Here is an 18,719-nt window from a genome sequence, read left to right as displayed (position 1 = left end):
TAAACATTTGTCAATACCCTAGAGTTGATACCATTTTTAGGACCATACCTTGTTTCCCATTTTTAGGACCGGCGTTACCATTAGTCCAACTAGTCTACCCTCTAGGGCACGGACCCCACGGGGGTCACAGTTCTGACAGTTATATACAACATGCTTCCTTTTGTGCTTGAGAAGAATAATCAAAGTTTAGTGCATTACTTATTCTTGCAATTTTAAATTAATTTAGCAGTTTCAAGTTTTGTGCTTTTAATTTTCTCTACAAAAAAATCTGTTCCTGAAAGCCGAAGATGGCAAATTGTTTGAGCAGGGTTCGCGGGACATTGCGAGCAGGTGGGATTAGGAAAGATTGAAGTAGGCTATTTCTATATAAGCAACACTTAGCAATGTATTTTATCGCTTGACCATTGTCTTTGATCTGGAGTTTCAAATATTTGAAACCTGTAAATTATGATAATATTTCACCAAACTATACCTTTAAATCAAACGAATATAAACATTACCATTAAATTTGATAAACCCTTGATATGCAATAATACTATGATATCATATTAACAAATATCGATACACGATTTAATAGGTTATCTTATCAACCTTTATCTCTTCACATATCTATAAACAACATTAGATATTAAATCTCTTGATAAAACTTTGGTGTTTACTTTAAAAATGTAAACATGCAAAATAAATCACACAGTAAACTAGACTGTTCTATATCATAGATATTATTCGGGATTCCTAATCTTTTTGTCAAAATGTCTTTATTACAAATCTTACTGAGGTCTGTACATTTAAAATCGTTGATAAAATCCGGTTATTGGTGTTTGCGTTAAAAGATAAACATGCAGAATAAATTATATGGTAGATCATATTCAGGATTTCTGCATCTTTTTGGCAAATTGTCTATATTTAATAAAATCTTACTCGGGTATAAGGGCACATATCTTCTTACCACCTTTAAGCGTACAATATCTTTTCCTGGTATATTAATATTATCTTGTACTGTCCTACTGTAGAATATTCAAATATAAATTTCTAGGATTTCAAATCTATTTTCAAATCTGTTTTGTTTACAAATCGTACCCAGATCTTAGACCACAGAATCTACTTTATCATGTTGTAATTTTCTACATATATTTCGGGCTATATTAATTTTACCTCACACTATTCTACTGTAGAATTAGTTTGATTTTTTTACTTTGAATGTTTGTTGTATCTGTCATAAAGTTGAGTGTAGACATATATTTAATTATTCACGATGGCCTACCCTGTGTGTCATGTATTTGAATATTTAGGGCGAATTGTAACCGAAGTAAGAATAATTAAATGTTGTGAACACAAGTCAAGTATAAAACACCGTGTAATTAATACTATTGATGATGAGGGGGCATGTTTAATTATGTTTACATGCATGTGTGACGGTGTCGCCATGTTGATTTTAGATGTGCATCTTGTTGATTTTACATGTAAATGACGAGTGGAGTTCATGATCGTGGTCGTAATTGAGTTGTTTTAAAAAATAAGGGCACAAAAACTGACAATTTGGGTTAAATTGGGAACACTTCACATTTTTCTTGCATTTTTGCCTAATATCTCACAGATGGCCGATAAACAATTTATGTTAATTTCTGTAATACCAGACTAATATCAGGGGGATATTTAAATACTTTAATTGAAACATAAAATACATGTATATCCACATGCAGTCATTCTTTTAACCGCATAACAAGATTTTGTCCCCTTTCGTGAATAAACGCTTCTGGATATTAGAGAAGTAAGGTGTATGGCCTGTTCCTCTTAAATATTTCACTCTATTGTAATGGTGTCCCACAAGGAGACGTTTTAGTACCAATTGAATTGCACAATCATAAAGACTAGCGTGTTATAATTCAGATTAATTTTGTTTATGAGTTTATTATTTTGTTTTATAATTCATGAGGAAATTGTATGAATAGACTTTACTCTAAAAGTAAACAGATTTTAAAATTCTTGATACAATCACAATTAATACAATGTTATTAATTATACCGTGAATGAATTTCCTGATCGTCCCCTGCTGAAATTCACTCGATTTTAAAACATCGCAATAACAGCCGTGTGCTGTTTTGAATAATTACGTTTGAAGGATATTTCACATGCTCTGTATGGTAGCTATTATCATGCTGTGATACTTATTTGTGTTTAGATTTCAATTAAGTCTAATGTGACATATCAACTTAAAATTACTCAAGATTCGACACACTTGTATTACACGTTTGTCCAACTTCTGTAGAGTTGCTTGGTTTCTTGACAAAGAGTAGAGTCGTCTGTCTGACCTCGTCCGTTTATTCTGGGTCCCTCGGTTCCCCCAATGCTAAAGACCAAAGCGAATTATTAAAATTAAATTGTTCCTCACATATGTCCCGACATTTGTTGAGTGGACGTTAAATTCAATTCGCCTCTCTCCTGCTTCTGGTAAAATACAATATTTAATTTTGACCGATGACCTTTAACCTGTCGTCCATGTGTTACTTTGTCCAATCTGTTGTTTTATTGGTCAGTGTAAACAACATGACGTTGTAACGATGTTTAGTTTGAACATCGTCCAGCTCAACATCAAACAGTAATTCCTTCACATGTTGCAGTGGCTGGCTGGATCAGTCACATATCAAACAGTAACGTCTTCACTCATGTTGCTGGCCGAATAAGTCACATATCAAACTCAACATTTAGTTTACATGTTCACATGGCGCACCGCCTTCCAGGTGGCTCTCGGTAGGTAAGGCATTGGCTTGTTAAACTTGTGGTCTGGGGTTATATTCCTTCGTGGGTTTTCTCCGGGTTCTCCGGGTTCTCCGGTTTCCTCCTATCTTACGCGCACTCAAATTATTGAAATAAAATTGAACGATATGTTAGTCCCAAAATGACCTAGTTTGTGTCGAGTGGACATTAAACCCCACTTCTTCCTCTCTCTCTATCCCAGTGTTCCTCATGTCTTTTCCCCCGGGTACTATCAATTCCATTTCTAAAGAAAATACAGCGAATGTAAGGAACATCGAATCTGACCGCCGTAGTTTCGAACATAATCTTGGTCTTCTTCATATCTACCGAGATTTTCTCAGTAAGGAAATAAAAGTACTATCGCAAGTCAGATACAAAATGATCTGTTCAAATAAGAAAAAAAGAAGATTTGGTTCGTAGATCTTCTAACTTGAGGTAACCGGAAGACCAATAACAAATTGATCTGGCCAAATTGGACAATGATCAAGGATTAGGAAGTGATAAAGTTATAGTTTGCAGACCTATCAAACTAAACGGTGGAACCAGATGTTTCTAACTGGATAAACAAATTGTGATTTCCATCATAAATAACCACTCGTACATCAAACTTACAGAGACCCTTATCGTTTGAGCTAAGCCAATATTTGCAGTTAAATCATGGAAATGTAGATTACATGGTGAATTTATTCAAACTTTATCAAAGAATATCTTGAATATCCAGCTTCCGATACAACCTCCCCGACAGATAAAATCTCAGTTTTAAACTAAAACGGGGAAGATTTCGAAAAATGCCTGTTGAACTTTATCCAAGACTTCGTACAAATAATTTGTTGAAAATGAGCACCAAATGTTAAAATTGAGCCAAATATCACCTAAATGTACGTCATGTAGCCTCCTTCTAACTAGTCCTAAACCCGTCGTTTGAAATTGAAGACATCTCTGTGATGTGAGACTATGGCAACGCTCGCTATCCACAATATTCCCTTTCTTTTTAATTTATTTTCAACAAAATGCATTCAGTTTTTTTCGCCAGTTTGAACCTTGATAGTCTATGATAGGCAATGCATGGTCACTGCATAACAGGAAGCCGCTAACGTTACAGAAACACAACATAGGTGACGTCATTTCAAACACATTCCCAGAATAAGATAATTATTTACCGAATACATTAACGGCCTTGTTAATCAAGACTTTGTTTTTAAATGGATCGAAGTTTTATTTGACAGAGAAGAGATTTTCAAGTATTTAAAGATGTTCAACTATAACAGAGGCTATCGATTGTCACGTGACTGTCATTCTCAGCCACTGACAATGCAAATATATAAAACATTAAAACGACATCTTCAAAATTGATCGCTTAAGAAATCTTTGAAATTCTTGAACAATATAAACATGGAAGGATTTAAAAGTTTTGGCACATCTGCTAACCGTAGTGCAGTTTTCTATCAATATCGCCTTTTTGTCTTGTTTCCGTGTGCATATATTTATTGTTTGTGGTACATTATCGTTCCAACATTTGCAATTGCTGATACTTGCATATTCGGGAGCAATGAAATGGGGGTTAACGTCCTACTGTTCTGCTCCGAACTGGGCTAATGAAGACGGGCCTACGTGTTCTACAAACGTTCATCAATATTTAAAACATAATTGGATGGCCTACATTGTGACGTCAAAACGCTTCTAATTTTCATTTTCCCACGTCATATATACACACCCCAAATAAGTCAATAAAATCGAAGGTGCCAGAATGTTAACAAGCATTTAAACCATTCGGCACATGGTTGACTTTTTGTAATTATTTGGCGAACCCGATCAGTTCCAAAGCCTAGTTAACATGTTTCTTTTTTAAATTCAACAACTATCTGTTCTTCATGTCGATTCTGAAATAAAAACGAAACGAAGAATATATAAGGTCGGAAATGCTTCATTCATTTCATCTTAATAGATGATTGTGACTCGGTATGGGTAAGGCACTCATTGCACCAGAATGTTCCGGGTTCGATTCTTCTCAGCGTTGCGATACAGGGGCTTCGAGAGGAACAAGTTTTAGTGGTTTGGCATTGAGAAAAACTCGAGGTCTCATGTACACGTTGGCGTGCACTTAGAAAACACATTGAAATCGGGAATTTGAAGTAAGGGTTTTACATTATAACACCGCTGCTCTGGCAAAATTTACCCATAACACAATGCATGACTTATGTCCGTCTTCGTTAGACCGAATGGTGCAGAAAAGTAGGACGTTAAACCCCATTTAAATTCACTTGTCGCGATTCAAATATGAATAAAATATTCGAAACGGTATCTGTATATAGAAATATACTGATATAATACAGATTAATACAACCAAAATCCTTTCATGTTTTAACTTCCGGTATGTTAATATTTCCTGTAATTACCACTAGAGGGCGTCATGTCGGCAGTTAATTGGTTATAATGTGTTTAACACGGGATTAGCGGGGATTATAAACGACGAATCTCATTAATTCTCAATTATCTCAGCAGGTTTAAATTATACCAGATATTTTCACTTTGTTGAATTTGCATTTTTAGAAAATAACAAGAATTTTGAACATGTCACGCTGATACACTGTTATTTCATTTCAATATAATGTCGGTTATGGATTAAAGATCAAACAGTGGATTAGGACGAACAGATACAAACATAAGGGTCACTTAATGGATTTATTCCGCAGTATATTAATTTAATTTAAATCTTTCGGAAACCACCGTGACTCGGTGAGTAAAGCCCTTGCTCACTACTAACCTGGGATTCCGGCCGAGAAAATTCCTCGGAATGTTTCAGCACGCCCCACCCCTCACTTGTCATTGATAAGACGAACAGGCAACGACCCTTGATTGCTGGAATTTGAAAAGGTCGCTGCCCGCGAAATATTCCCCTCATAGCACACTGCCTGTAGAATTCATTATCCTGTCTAGTTCAGAAAGATAGAACGTTTTAAACTTCATTTATTTTATTTATAAATCTTGTGTTGGTTCCATGTGGGCCAGATAAATGATAATATTACAGGCTATATGTAGGTAATGTAGATATTAGTTTTATAAGTAGGATTGTCATAGTATTAATAAATAAAGACCCCGTGCTACACATTTCTAACATATTGTATATACAGTGTGACAATCGTGGGTTATAAACACTTTAAATATACAATAAGTATATATGACACACAGTAAACATAATACTTAAACCCTAGTCTTATATACATATATACACTATTACAATCTGGGCTTATGGGCACTTTAAACGATACAATACATATATCTGGCATAATGCTAAAACCACAGGATTATATACATATATAAACAATCTATATTATCTATACCTTCATACAAAACAACGTGTTTCCATTACTTACATAAATATTTATTTACTTGTCAAAAGTTCAAGATATTTTTTTTTTTTTTTTAAACTTCTCTGATACTATTTTTTTTCTGCTGTTCTTTCGTGTCACTCGATCTTTGAACTCACAATATAGTTGTAAAAAATATAAATAAACTGTTATTTTTTGTTGTTGTTTATTTTTTAAAACTGAACGATATACATGTACTGTTCATCCTAAAAACGACCTTAACATTTTTTTGACGAATAATTTACATTTTTACCGCCTTGTTGACACTAAGATTTTTTTAAAAGGCAGAAATATTTTCTTTTAAGGGCAAAAATGTGTTAAGACATGCGAACTTTAGTTAAGTTTTGTTGAAACATGTGTAAACATTTCCCCGAGCTGCAAATAATAATTGTTAGCAATAACCTGGTATTTTCATTGGTCCCGGGCGTGATATAAATGCAACCCATAAAAAAATAAAAGAGAATTAAACAAGTTATAATCACTGTATATTAATCATCATATATGCACCAATATAGAGCAAGTTCCATAAAACCACTATATCGAAACGGAAACCGAACTGATCAACCGTTCAACGCGGTGTGTTTCACTAACCCATGCATGTATCAACCTACTACCCGCCAATATAACCAATACGGTTTTAAGGTAATAAAGCTTTAAATTCTTTCCGTTTATCTAATTCAAGAGTATATATATATATATACAACAAAATGTCATCAATCTGAGAATACTGAGATTTTGACTACCTATATTCAATGTAAAAGTGCTTCTTTGTGGTTCTGTAGTCAACAATGGAAGACGTCTCATATAAATTAAGCTCCACCCTTGACTTTTATTCGAATCACTGACTTTGTAAACGAATCTACGCGTCATGAGTATTTGATTATTATTAATTCCATATTAGGTAACGCCATGTTATTGGATCAGGAACTGGACTCCAAGCGCTACTTATCTTGTTATTCTTGTATTTCTTCTTCTTGTTCTTTAGCGGGACGGTCATCGAAACATAGCATATGGCTTCATTAATTCAAGTACGATCGTCATGAAATGCTTGTTCTTTCTATAAAGCGCATCGACTGGCTGACTACCATTTTTAATATGTCACAATTCCAAGATGGCGATTATGGAGTCATTCTCGGTTCCCGGTCCAATTCCGAGTATAGGACCCGCTAGTCATATTTTCATTATTTTTCTTCTTTTAGCACCAATCATCTTCGCTAACCCTGAACCATCTGAACTAGGACTTCTGGGAAGAGGCCGATTTGGAAGATTGCTAGGTCTGCAAGTTCTGGGAGGCCTGGGAGGTGTGGGAGGACTCGGCGGCTTGGGAGGACTCGGTGGTTTGGGAGGACTTGGTGGTTTGGGAGGACTCGGTGGCGTGGGAGGACTCGGTGGTTTGGGACGGGTGGGTGGTCTTGCTAGCTTGGGAGGTACCGTTATGCCTTTAAACGCGCTTGTCACAGCCCACGGCGTGACAGGACTCCCAGGTTTGGCCATGACCAATTTGATAGCATTCAGCATGAGATTAAGAAATGATCTAGATAGCGACCAACGACGTGCTCTACGAATTCATCTAAACATCTTGGCACAAGCTTTGAATGGTCAGAACAAGAAATAAGACGGAAATTAAATACTGATTACAAACCCTCTATTCAGACAAAGTTACATCGCCGTTATTTTAAATGCAGCGCAGACAACAGATTTTTGCTTGCAGTCAGAACATTCACCATTTCATTTATCTTCTTCAATATTTCACCAACTCGATTAATAATGACAAGAATACGCCTCTTATGATGTCCATATATTCAAATTTGCTTCACTCGAAAATTTATCCCGCATGATTGTTCTGTATTTGGTTAATACTGCAAGTTCTTTTATCTCCTTGGAATAATTTTTCATCATCCGTGAAGCCTCTTGTACATAAAAAATATATTCATATTTATACGCAGCTAATTTATTAATGTTTGTCCGCTTTACTGTTAATCTTATTTATTGCTTTTCTTTTATTTTATGTTTGTTGATCGCTTTTTGTTTATCAATGCGCTGAATATTTAAACCAGTTATTAATGCAATTGTGATTTACTGCTGTACTGAATAATGTAGTCACCCCGTTTCCGGTGTTATAATAATATTGTATATTCATGCTTCCTATATAGATAGACTTGCTGTATGTGTGTCAACTACTTGTGATAACTATAAGATAATGTAATATTGACAACTATTGTAGGTGTGATTATTATGGTCATTATAATAAAATCCTGATGTAAATAAAGTTATTTATATGATTAACTTGGCCTCGATTATATTGTAACGGAGTATAAAAATATAGCAATGAATTTATGGAGAGATATCACCAACGCACTGTAGACGTAGAGCTTTAGTTTTCATAATAAATTCCATAATACTTCTTCCACTCAAGCATAAATAATATAGGTTAAATTAACACTCACGTGTAATGATAACGTAAGGTAAGTCAAGTACGTTGTGACATTAACAGTAGGCAAAACTACCCTGTTGTAATGGTAACGTAAGATAACTAGTACGTTGTTATGGTAACGTGATATAAACCTAGTATGTTGTTATGATAACTTAAGATGAAGCTAGTGCTTTATTATGGTAACTTGAGATAAAGTTAGTGCATTGTTATGGTAACGTAAGACAAAGTCCGTTGTTATGGTAACTTAAGATGAAGCTATTACGTTGTTATGGTAACTTAAGATGAAGCTATTACGTTGTTATGGTAACGTCAGATAAAGTTGGTCATTGTTATGGTAACTTAAGACTAACAAATTACGTTGTTATGGAAACTTAAGACAAACCAATTACGTTGTTATGGTAACGTAAGGTAGCCATATTACGTTGCATATAGACAAATATCCAATATTATTGTCACCCGAGAACAAAAATCACTAAATAGGGCCTATTTCAATACAACTCATTCCCACTGCTTTTCTATGCCAGTTTTACAGATTAACCTGATATTTTAGTTGCAGTTGTCAACGATTGGTGTAAAATTTTAAAAAAATGAAACCATCGATACAGCCAAAATACCAGCTTCATTATGTACCTATACATGATATAGATCTCTAACCAAAATCATCTTCGATCAAAACTTTTTAAAATACATGTTTTTTAAGCGTCGCTTGAATCATACCCAACGCCCAAATACATGCTCTTTTGTCGTCGTTTGAATCATACCCAACTCATGTTAGATTAAAGCGCATGTTGCTGGAAACCTGAACCGAGAACCGAATGTACCTCGAGTGAAGATTTGATTTATTTTCCCCTTGCATGTGAATTGTGAACCTACCCACCATTGCCCTCACTGGATATCCTGAAGGTAACTGATCTTTTCATTTTTAAAAACATTATTTGATTGATTTTATTGAAGAGTGAACCATCACTGTTTGAGTTTTTTCGTTTGATGCATGGCTTGATCATTGAAATTGATTACTATTAATATTGATGCGTGAAATCGTCAGATGAGAAGTGGCACTAGATGACATCGAGCATCCAATATATGACTCACCGCTAACCTTGTTTTTCTTTAAAAAAAAAAATTTAAATGGTAACATTTTGAGTGATGGCTGGCGGAAATAGATCAATAAGACCTTGACACCTGGACGTCTTTAGTTTAAAACTCTCTTTAAAACTTTAATTAACTCAAAACTATTTTATTAAATTTACAAATTTAATGTCATAATGCTTTCATGTTTTTTTTTAGTTCCATACATCAACGCCCAGCAGAACGCTGGTCAAGCTGGAATAGCTGCTCAACCAGCAATGGCGGGTCAAGCTGGAATGGCTGCTCAACCAGCAATGGTGGGTCAAGCGGGAATTATGGCTCAACCAGGAATGGTTGGTGTCCGAGGTCTAGAAGACATCGGTATAATGGGGGTGGGTCTCCCTGGTATGGGAGTTACTGGTCTACCTTTAGGCTCGATGATGCCCGGCATGGGTGTTACAAACATCGCTGCAGGAGCTATAGCCAATTTAATTAAAGTCGGCAAAAAATTAAGAAATGATCTGGATCGAGGTCAACGACGACAGCTTAGAAATGGAATCGATGGTGTGGTGAACGCTGTTAGATTAGCACAGATGTCATACGGTCCTTATATCCACCTAAGCTAATTTTCTATATCTAATAGCTAAGGACAGAATTCGTCCATGTTTGACTGTGCCTTTTTGAATTCCCCAATCGCGTGTTTGTGATGTATATACTCGTATAACCCTGAACATACAACACATGGCTTAAGTGGTAGTGTCTGAACGGAGTTACTACAAGTACAAATGACCTGATAATGAATATTATAATTTTCCATGTCGTCGTTGCGCTTCCAATACATTTTGTAGCCTAGTTTATTCAGATTTATCTATCAGTTACCATTATTCGTTTAAAAACAACCCTCTTTTGATCAGATTCATCCGATACGATATATTGAACAGAATTTATTAGACAAGATATTTTGATCAGATTCATTAGCTACGATAATATGGAATACTGGAATGTTCGGTGACTTGTTTCGACACGATACAAGTATTTATGTCAAACTTCAATAATATGAAAAAAAAACCCAACCAAACCTCAAAGAAATCAAAAAATAAAATCGAGATATTTCATTTTGGAAGCACAACGTCGATATAACGTTACTTGATGGTGGTTTTCACAACCTCATTAATAAAAATCCTAAGTTGTAATCAGAGACAAAGTATTGAACAACAGAATGTAGATTTTAGTAAGTGGACTTTCTGAATGGTTAAATACCCAAGTAAATGTATTAACATATAATAGCCCTGTTGGCGTCACCCGCAACGACTATACAGTTATAAAAAAATACCAGAAAATGAAATGATACTTAATATGTGTTGTCTTTATGATGACTTTTCAAGTGTTCATGGAGATAGTAATCATACTCAGCTCCCCTTGATAACGCCGCAGCATTTATACAATTATATATATATATATAAGCCTAGGGAATTACCAGATCTTAATATGTCCTCGCTTTGGGGGGATTTGTATGAACTGTAAATGCAATGGATCTTAATATTTGTGTGTGTGGGAGGGGGGGGGGGCATAAATTGTAAATGCAATAGTTCTTATTGTTTGTTCTCTTTTGGAGGGAATTTTCACAAAAATCGTATAAACGTTTAACATTTGGAAAGTCCATTTACTAATTGTTAATTCGTTCACTAGAATTTCTGTCTTGAATTCCAGTTATTCCCGTTCTTTCCTTCTGCATAATGTGTAATTGTTGCTGTGAGACGAATTCTATTAATGTTATTTGTGTGGTTGTTATGTTATTGCTTGTGTAAATATAAAGCATTCAATATGAAAGAGATGTTTGTTTTTTGTATTGAAGTGAGAGAAACATACGACAAGAAAGAGACCATGAATTACCCTCGTGTTTTTACCCTAAAACAGCTCATCGCATTATCTGCAATAAATCTGACTTAACTAAAACACGACACGAATAGTTCACAGACGAGAATATGTAAGGTAACGTAGCCCAGCATCACGTTCAGTGGCGATGTATCACGTGGGTGATAATCCGACAAACATGGCGGCTTAACATTTGTCATGTCTCACTTTGTTGTCAAAGTCAAATCACCTGAAAACAACGACCCCAACTTGCGTCTAGTTTCATTGCGGTGAAGAAATAAAATATCAGGTGCTTAACACTCCTGAAAATGCCGTAAGTTTTGCTTTAGTCGTAAATAACGGTTAGATCTGATAGATAAATTTACCCCTCCATGAAAATCATCGTGCTTGATAACGATAAGAGGACACGTGTCGAAACGTCGTTCCTGTATAATAACTCCAGTGATAGTTCACATAACTTGTGTGTTCTGTTAACTTGTTAAAGATAATTATCAAACTTCGAGCAGATAAAATAATCAAGAACAGTTGATGGTCAATAAATCGGATTAGACCGACAGTTGAGATTATCATGATCGAAGCCCCATTAATTGGAAAATATTTTAGACCTTTGTGAATCAATCGTTGTTGTTTAACTAAGATTGATAATACTGTTGTCGATGGAAAGGGTCATGCTCTAGCGTGGAGTTTACATTGGTAGTCCGTCATGGATCCGTCGGCCGTGGACGGTAATTTATAATATTATATGACTTGAGAAAGAACATTCTTGTAAACCATGACGAACAGAAGAAAAAACTTCGCATAAAATATATGACCGTGGTCATTGTTTACAGCAATGTTCAAATGATTGCCTGAAGCAGGTATAATGGCATTTTCTTATTTCTAATTACTCCTAGTCCATTAAAACCAACACTCCACTCAACCCAATGAAGCATCTTCATTCAGAAGAATCAGAATAAAATAAACCCCTTTCAATCATACCTTTCCCATCACTTAATCAAATCCCACAAGCTCAATCAAACAATTACGAGTTTGTAAAAAATACAGTTTTTACGGTTGTCGTATTAATTATGACCTACTCACCTCCAAAATCAAACTACATTTAGCCTAGAAGCAGGAATCTGTGTCATTCAACAGAATGCTGCTCCCAAAGTCGAGATCTGATTTATTTATCTCATGCATGAACCTACCTACCTACCATTCATCATCACTGGATCGTTCTCAGGTAAATTATATTTCATTTTTATCATCAAATATTATTGACTTAATCACATGCTCAATTCAAATGTAATCTATTGAATCATGAAACTACATCTCCTCCATTTTCTTCACATCGGCATCTTAAACCGACTTCAGCATCCATAGTTGTCATTACAGTCTCCCTAGATCCATTGAGTCATCTTTAAATGCTAACTGGTCTCGGCCCCCAGTACCTACAGGTTAAACTTGTTCTGCAATACCTACAGGTTAAACTTGTTCTGCAATAGCTGACGATTGGGCTCCAGTAACTAAAGACTGAACTTTGACTGCTATAGCTGACGATAGGGTTCGGTCTCCAGTAACTAAATATTAGCTTCAGTCTCTAATAGCTAACGATTCGACCCGGTCCCTAAATGCCCAAGACTGGATTTGATCTCCAAATGCTGCAGTCTATTTACTGAATTAATCATTTTCAAAAAACAAAATATTACTTGCATCTGTGTTCCGTGATTTTTAGATTAGGGCTAGGTTATTATTATATTTAACTGTAAGTTTGTTTAGTCATGTTTTAAAATGTACAAATATTTATTTTCCAGCTCCGCTCATCAATGCTAACCCGGCACCTGCTCCATCTGCAGGATTTCTAGGAACAGGCCGTTTGACTGGACTTGGAGGTTTGATTGGTCTACAAGGTCTGCAAGGTCTGCAAGGTCTGGGAAATCTACAAGGTCTGGGATTGGGTGTTACTGGTCTTCCTTTAACATCCATGATGACTGGACACGGAATTACAGGTCTTGCTGGTGGTGCCATAGCTAACTTGATAGCACTCAGCCAGAATTTAAACAACGATTTAAGCAGAAGACAACGACTCGCTCTACAAGTCCAGATAGCTAATTTGATTTCTGCTGTAAGAATGCAACAGATGAGAGCCATGAACCAAGCGAGGGGTATCCCCCTCAACAGAGATTAAGATATAACTCTTAACCTGAACTCAGAATAAAATACAACTCCATAACAATCCCCCATCCCTTCTTAATTTAAAATTTAATGAATACAAAAAGGTATTTCTGGTAATCAGAACAACAGAAATTCTAAATAGAACAACTTAACTTAACTCGACCTTTTTGTCATGGATCAAAATGAAGTATTTAATTGGGTTGATTGGTTGTATTAATTTGATTAATGATACCTACTGCAACTTTCGACTGTTGACCGCATGTAGGTTATATCTGAACATTGGATGGATTATAGGACGTCAAATACAACATGTACACACTTCAAAAACAGCAACACATTTCAAATTTAATTAAATTCACAGTGTTTATTTATTTTGTACCCAATTCAAAGAGTTTTTGTTCTTTTAAACTCCCAACAATAAATGTGTCAGTAAATTTAATAATTTATAACAAGAAGTAATCAGTATTTTCTGTATGTATCATTTGTATTTTTAAATAATGTTTACTGGTATCAGATACAAGAGACAATATTGTTGTGGTTATATCTTGATAACAACCTCCTTCAAATTATCACCAGCTGTTCAGTGGCGGATCTCGGATATATTGTTTGATGGGGGTCCGGATGGGGGTCCGGATGTCCTCCTCTGAGACCCGAATATGGACCCGAATAAAACATCCAATTTCACCAACTACACGACCCTTACCAACAAAACGTTTTATAGAAACAAAATAAATATACTGTTATTTGGGGGTAGAAGTGTGGGGGGTGGGGGCGCCACTGAACCAGTTTGCCTTAACCCATGACATTATATCTAATATTTTAAACAACCTAACCAGTAAAATATGATTGTAGATTTAAAGTTCTGAAATTCCGTATCTATGGTAAACCTTTCTTACCCTTACGTCAAAATAAACTTTTATTATACAAGTTTTTATTTCCACCAATATAAAGTATCTGTTTGTATATATATACATATGTGTGTGTGTACCATAATAGTTTTGCTGTGTAAACGATTGTTTTATATTCATATATTATATATGATTGTTTTGTTTTTGTTGTTTTCGTGTGAATATTGTAACATGTGTGATGTATTATTATATATTACTGCTGTAAATACACAAATCTCAATACTTGTTCTTTGTCTGTTATGGTTGTTTTAAAGGATACAGTTTGGGTAATAATTGGGTCTATTCATCTGGTAATACCCATTATTAGTAGAGTATCTTTACTACCCACGATCCCACGTAGCTTCCGGGGGAATATCTTGGTTTTGGTTTGTTATTGCTTGGTCCCATACGTCCACAAAATGATCCTTTGGCGCCAAATAAAACATAACGCCATAGTATATGCTATCTTTCTGCCATTGCAAATGAAATGAATTTAAATCATACTTTTCTGCTTCATCTGGGCTAATGAAGACGGGTTCGGGCATTGGACATAATTTGCTGCTTTAAGGCCAGCTATGTCGGAATCCATTGTCAACATTTAGATGGATGTTTACTTGTTCAGATTACTAGATTATGTGGCTTTACTAGTGTTCCGTTAATATTTACTGGACTGTTTCAGTCTACAAGGACCTTTACACCCTTCCTTTGACCCCCGACACCCATACGGCCACTCACGAAACAATATCTTAAAGTGTCCCCACTCTCTTGCACTTCAGCCACACAAACAGTTTCACAATCATGTGAAGTGGATGAACGTCACTAAGGTGAAAAAAAATGGCGGCTTAAGATCTGTCCCCGTATCTCACTTTGTCAAAGGAAAAGCCTAACTTTAAATCGTAGATCCCCCCCCTCCACTTCGCCACTCCACAAACCCCATTGGGTAAATAATGACCTATAGAATAATTTGACACGCCAACAAGAAAATACCATCTGATGACTAGAAATCAGTTTCAATTCTTATTATTGTTAAAATATTAGATGAAATAAAAAATGAATGGATAAGTTAATGGAATGGGGTTTAACGTCCTACTTTTCTGCAACTACCAGGCTAATGAAGACGGGAATACGCCATACAGTGTTCTATTATGGAAATATTGCACAGAAAGCAATTAAATTCAACTGTCGTGGGTTCTTGTACGTGCTCGACCAGCAGCGACACATATGTATATGGCACATCTGCATTTCACTATTCCGGAGAAGGGTGGCCGGATGATCTGATCTGTGTGTCAAGTGGTGTGGTTTTGATTCCACACTTGTACGTGACAAGGATTAGTGTCGCCTATCTAACCTAGTTTATTTTCTTGGACCCTCCCATTTCTTCCCATTGCTAAAGCTCCCTGCGCGCAAGGGTATTTGTTTTTGTTCCGATATGATGTAGTTTATGTTGAGTGGACGTTTAACCTCGTTGTCTAATTGATATCCGCTAGTTTAAAACATTCTCATGTACAGTCATGATGCATGTTAACAAAACCATTACAATAATTATCTTCGAATCATAAACAAACGGGACGAAATGTGGTTTAACTTGCTACTTCCTTGCTCCATCCAGGCTAATCCCCTCTCCTTATACAGGGAATATAAAATATAAACAGGCCGGTTATGTACATATTATGAAATATATTATGAACAGTCCTGCTATGTACACAATATGAAATATATTACAAACAGATCTGCTATGTACATAATTATGAAATATATCATAAACAGTCCTGCTATGTACAAAATATGAAATATATTATAAACAGTCCTGCTATGTACAAAATATAAAATGTATTATAAACAGATCTGAAATAATGGGAAACAAATAAAATCATATATAAACAAAATCAATTGAATACAGAAAAAAAAAGAAAAAGCGCCATTTTATAACATAATTAAAAATTATTCAGATAAATAAAAAGGCTTAAAGTCTCAATACCACTCTTGTTGTAACTGAATAATATGTCCCTATTTTACAATATTCCAATTAAATGATGATACAAATTTCATCTTAACACACCTAATTTAAAAAATTGGAAAAATTCAACTAAATGATTTGAAAAGCCTGACGTAAAGCTTTTCAAATGTGACTTGGATTTAAAAATATTTTTGAACCCCTTGGACAAGAAAAATAGGATTTAATGGGTAATTTACACAACAGGTAGGACACTAACACATCTAGGCTATTTTTTATCTTCTGGAGCTGTCAAGCCAGCAAAAGTGTTATTGTCCCTTTAAATATTGAAACAGCTTATGTCATCAAAGTATTCATACTATTGTGATTATTTATAACAAATAGAAGCGATTTAGTCGTATGCTGATGAAGTGATAAACGATACCAATGGTATCTTTACAAATAGAAGCGATTTAGTCGTATGCTGATGAAGTGATAAACGATACCAATGGTATCTTTACAAATGCCGCTGTCCGGGCAAAATTTCCCTCATAGCACACTGTATGGCGTATGCCCGTCTTCATTAGCCCAGGTTAGGAGCAGAACAGTAGGACGTTAAACTCCATTTCATTTCATTGCATGAATGTGTACACGGGTTTTACGTCCCATTTAAACAAATAGACGTGATTTCGAACCAGACCTTCTTTTCTGCATCACTGACAAGGGGAAGCCAAATCCGGACTAACTTGTTCGTCCAACAATAGAACCCCGGGATGTCCTGATTAGTGAACCAACCCCTTATAAACACTGAGCCACCGTGACCCTCCGAACCATGTACAGACTAAACAAGTGCAGCTGTTAACATACGTGACAAAAGTTGAACACTTTCTTTGATATCAAAACGAACCAATGTTGACAAGAAAGACAAGTTATTCATCTCAAAGTTTTTATTTTAAATTTGTTTGGTACCTAAGCGGACGAGCCGAGGTTTCTAAATATTCGTGGTAAAAGGGCGGGGTTGGCTGTGTGATCGGGGTAAGGGGCGGGGTTGGCTGTGTGATCTAATGCGTACATTGTAGATCATAATACCTGTCATTTCTGCAAGGCGAAGGTTCGATCCGGGTTTGTACGTGACGAGGTGTGTGATAGCAGGCTTAACCTGGTGAGATTTCTCTGAATATACCGGTCCGATGCCACCCCTAAAAGACCTTTATGGCCATTAGCCTAGTCGATACAGAAAGGTAGGCGGACACTAAACCCCATTTCATGTCTCCTACCTCCTCTTAAAGACCCCTACCCAATAATGACATGGCCCAGTTGGTGTGGCGTGGACTTTAAACCCCGCCCTTCCCATTGTACAGAGAGAGAGAGAGAAATGGGGTTTAACGTCCACTCGACACAAACTAGGTCATTTCGGGACTAACATATGGTTCAATTTTATTTCCATAATTCGATTGCGCGTAGGGGTCTTTAGCAGGTTGGACAGGCGACCCTACTCCTTGTCACGTGCAACCGGGGATTCGAAACCACGCCAGTTGACTCAATGACAGACTTAATGATACAGCGCGCACTTGCTAACCACTAAGCCATCCACCCCCCCTCCCATTGTACATGTTGCAATCCGTTGTTCTTAGTCCAGTTGGGGGTTGGATGGCCGAATGGTTAGCACGTGCGCGCTGTATCATAAGATCAACCTCGTGGGTCTTCCCTGGGTCCTCCGGTTTCCTCCCACTGCTAAATACCCCTACGCGCAAGCGAATTACTGAAATAAAGTTGAACCATGTGTTAGTCCCGAATTGACCTGGTTTGTGTCGAGTGGAGGTTTACCCCCCTCCCTCTCTCTCTTCTCTCTCTCCTAGTCGAGTCGGTGTAGAAAGGTCGGACGTTATCAGTGTTGTATTTGATGTCTGAGAATACCTGATGGTGGTACGACGTTAAATCAAATTCTGAGTCATCCATATTGAAATATACATAACAGGATATTTACTTTGTGTGTTCGCTATTTTTCACAAACTAACCATAAAGATATGAAACTATTATCACGAATGTCAACTACAGCCATTTCAGACGTGGATATCAAAATTGCTGCGTGTTTATAAGAAAACGCGGTGGTTATATCTTCAACTTGTCGACAAAGAAAGTTTACTTTGGTATCTGTTATCCTTTACAAATAGTTTGAGACAGTTTGTTTATTTAAACTTGTATGTTGTCGTGTCGTGTCAATAACCATCTGAAGGAGAAGA

General features: G+C 36.1%; 1 protein-coding gene across 2 annotated transcripts in view; it reads left to right on the top strand.

Moving 5' to 3' along the window:
• Window positions 1–18,719, top strand: part of LOC126832271 (heparan-alpha-glucosaminide N-acetyltransferase) — a 45,144-nt gene that overhangs the window by 4,159 nt on the left and 22,266 nt on the right. The window contains exon 2 of one of the 2 annotated variants that reach the window (XR_007684642.1): window positions 9,847–11,457. The exons of the other annotated variant lie outside the window; for it this stretch is intronic. The gene's annotated coding sequence lies outside the window, so the exon portion shown is untranslated. Of the gene's footprint in view, window positions 1–9,846; window positions 11,458–18,719 lie in introns of those variants that run through there. 2 annotated transcript variants of the gene reach the window in all.

This window comes from Patella vulgata, chromosome 9 (genome assembly GCF_932274485.2).
Source record: "Patella vulgata chromosome 9, xgPatVulg1.2, whole genome shotgun sequence".
Classification (NCBI taxonomy): domain Eukaryota; kingdom Metazoa; phylum Mollusca; class Gastropoda; family Patellidae; genus Patella; species Patella vulgata.
This window is presented reverse-complemented; position numbering and strand designations above follow the sequence as displayed.